Genomic DNA, 3468 nt, shown 5'->3' on the forward strand with positions numbered 1-3468 from the left:
AGAGAAGCTTTTCTAAAAACCTTCTCTAAAGGTAACTTTTAGTGACGCTTAAAAACTGTCATTGATGCTAAAAAACGTCACTAATACATATTTTTAGGGAAGCTTTTCAAAAAAATTCGGCCAACCTTTAGATACGCTTTGAAAGTGTTTCCAAAGCCTAAAATAAGCTTCTCTAAATGTCAACATAAAAGTACCCTTCGAAAACCCTCCCTAAAACCTTCTCCTACCGTTATATAGGGAAGGTTGCTAACGGAAGTAAAAAGCTTCTCTAAAGGTTTTAGAGAAACTTTTCAAACTTTTAAATACAAAAGAAAAGCTTCTCTAAAGATCATTTTTCTTGTAGTGTATATATATAAATTAAAATTAATATATATACACATATGAGGCCGAGCCGGGCCAATGATCTCCGTCCTCGCCCCCGTCCCTGTTAAAATCCTCGAATTTGTCTCCGATCCCCGCCCCGTCCCCGAACCCGGACCGAAAGTTTCGATTTTCGGTTTTCACCATCGGTTTCGGTTTTTTTTGCCATCTCTATTCAAAATTGCTCGATCTCATTCACTCTGCTTGATCTGGTATGCTCGACCTCTTTCTCTCTCTCTCTCTCTCTTGTTCTTTCCATCCTAAAAAAGATTTTCTTGAAATGCCATCTATTTAATTTTCTTGTTGAATTCCGTGAACGAAACAAAAAAAATTCAATTCCGTTAAGAATTTCATTCCAATTCCATCCAACCAAACGCAATCAAAAGACATAGTCAAAGTCCATCAAATTCCATTTCATTCCTTTAAAGTCAAATTCATTTGATGAATTTCAATTCTATCGAATTCCATTCTACGAACCAAACGTCTCCTCAATTTTATTGATCCTGTTTTCATATTTTAACACCACCTCTTATCAATCTGAAATTAAATAAGACTTTTTGGCACCTTTTTAAAAAAACAGCAACATACTTAGTGAGTGTGATCACTGTGATGTACGATTTATAAAACGATTAAAACAACATTTTTTATGTACTCTTTCATGCACAACTATATGAACTACATTTCCCGACCACCCTATATTTAATAAAAGGACGACCAAATGATGTTTGAAATGATTGCGGAGTCTCTAACATAACACGGTCGCACCAGACACCTTCATGTCACTTTCTATGGATTATTTTTTAATTAAAATCACAAGAAAGTCTATGATTTTGTAAGAATAAAATCAAATAACTAAATAAATACGAAAAAGTCATTGTTGTAGACATTGATAGATACAGCCTAACATAAAATAATGAGGTTGATTGGTTATTCGCGTTGAAACTTTGAAACTATACTATATCTAATTCATTGAAATTGGATATATTTGAACAAGTAAAAGTTCTGTCTTGATTCGAGTGGACTTTTTAATACAATAACAGTTTTACGTTTCTGAAAGAATGACTTGTATATTTTGAATTATTGGTATGTGTATATAATACTGTAACAAAATTAGGTTTATAGTACGATTGAAATGTCCAAGTATTTTAATAGCATATTTTACAAAGCTTTAGTTTATAGAAACCAACTGTAAAGTGTCTTATCTACAAGTGTTAGAATACATTTATAAGACGCTTTTAGGGTTTTAACATGTTTTTACGATATTTTTGAAATAAAGTGTCATATGAGCTTTTCAAGATGTGCCTTCAGCAACGACCTTTGGGCTCGAACTATAGCGACAATATGTTTCAGCCTCGAACTATAGCAACGACTCGACAATATGTTAAAACATTCCCTATTTTAACCATGTCCTATTTGTTCTTAGTGGCTGATTTGGGTCTATGAATATACTGAAAGTATCTTATTGGGTTATTAACGATCATTTGGCACATTAGCATATATCTAATTATGTATGTTATAATAAATCTTATAAATTGATGATCTAAGCGGGTGATAATAAGGTTTACTTAGTTAATTCTTACTGGACTTAAAGGTCTAATTGTATAATTAATGGGGTTTAATACCTACTTAGGCCAAAAAGATCCATAGGACACATCTATACCCAAATGGGTCATATTGTCTCTATCTCTAAGGGTTGGGTTCACAAGAGAACATGTTGTTTTTGTGAGACCTGTGACAGCACATTTTTACACTTGAACTTCACAGCAAAAACACTGTGAAGATTTTAAAAAGTCGAACCTTCACAACAAAAACACTGTGAAGGTTACCTTCACAGCATTTTGCTGTGAAGTTTCAAGTGTAAAAAGCTGGTCTCACGGGTCTCACGAAAACATGCTGGTCTCACGTGATCCCAAGTCCTATCTCTTATATATATATATATATATATATATATATATATATATGAATCTTCTTTTGAGAACCTAAAAAATTGTGATAACATTAAGGATTAGTGCATCATGTACTATTTCGTATGATTTTTTTTCATCTATAGTTAGAATTTAATGTAGTGATTAATATAAATTTGTTTCATATGTATTATGTTCAGTTGTTCACAATGTGATCCTTTTTGGCGTGTTTATGAAACAAAAGTTACACGTAAATAAGTTTTACATTGTGAAATAAATACATATGAAACAAACACATTGTGAAACAAATATATATTAGTTAATACATTAAATACTATACTTAGATGAAAAAAAAATCATGTAAAACATAACTTTAAAGTAGAAGTTCTCACGAACCTCACAAATTTTAGAGTTCTCAAATAACTAAGTATATATATATATAAAAGACCATAATCAAATGAGAACTACAAATATTTTACAAACTGGTGAGAGCCAATATAAAAATATTTTTTACATGATTTTTTTCATCAAAACCTATGATTTAAGATAATATTTGACATATGATTGTGTTCACCTTTTGAAAAAATTATATCTAAAAAAAATTGACTCACCTATGGAAATGAAAAATACACGTAAAAAATGTTTACGTGGTGAAACAAATACATGTGAAATTATTATATTATGAAATTAATATATGTGAATCAACCTAGCATTTAATGAAAAAATATAATGTAAAAAATATTCTTATGTCGGTTGTTGAAGGTTTGTAACATAATTGTAGTTCTTATTTGATTTAATATATATATATATATATATAGAGAGAGAGAGAGAGAGAGAAAGAGAGAGAGGGGGGACGTTTTAAATATAACTCATCACATTTATACAATCAATACAAGTTAATCAATTGAGATATTTATGGAAATGATGAGAGTTAATTTATTATGATTTGAATATTTATGAAAAATGACTAGGGTTTATTAATTATGATCAATACTTTATATTATGAAACAATCAAAACTTTTATGAAATCACATATTCATCAAATGAAATGGACGATTAAGATTGAGTTGTATTGGTTGTACATATGTAAAGGGTTGCATAATAATTCACTTCTCTATCTATATATATGTATGTATGCATGTATTTATGTATGTGTTAAATCGAATAACAACCATAAAATTTTAAGAAACATAAGAACTGATCT

The sequence above is a fragment of the Cynara cardunculus genome, assembly GCF_001531365.2.
Source record: "Cynara cardunculus var. scolymus isolate 2C chromosome LG 5, CcrdV1, whole genome shotgun sequence".
NCBI lineage: Eukaryota > Viridiplantae > Streptophyta > Magnoliopsida > Asterales > Asteraceae > Cynara > Cynara cardunculus.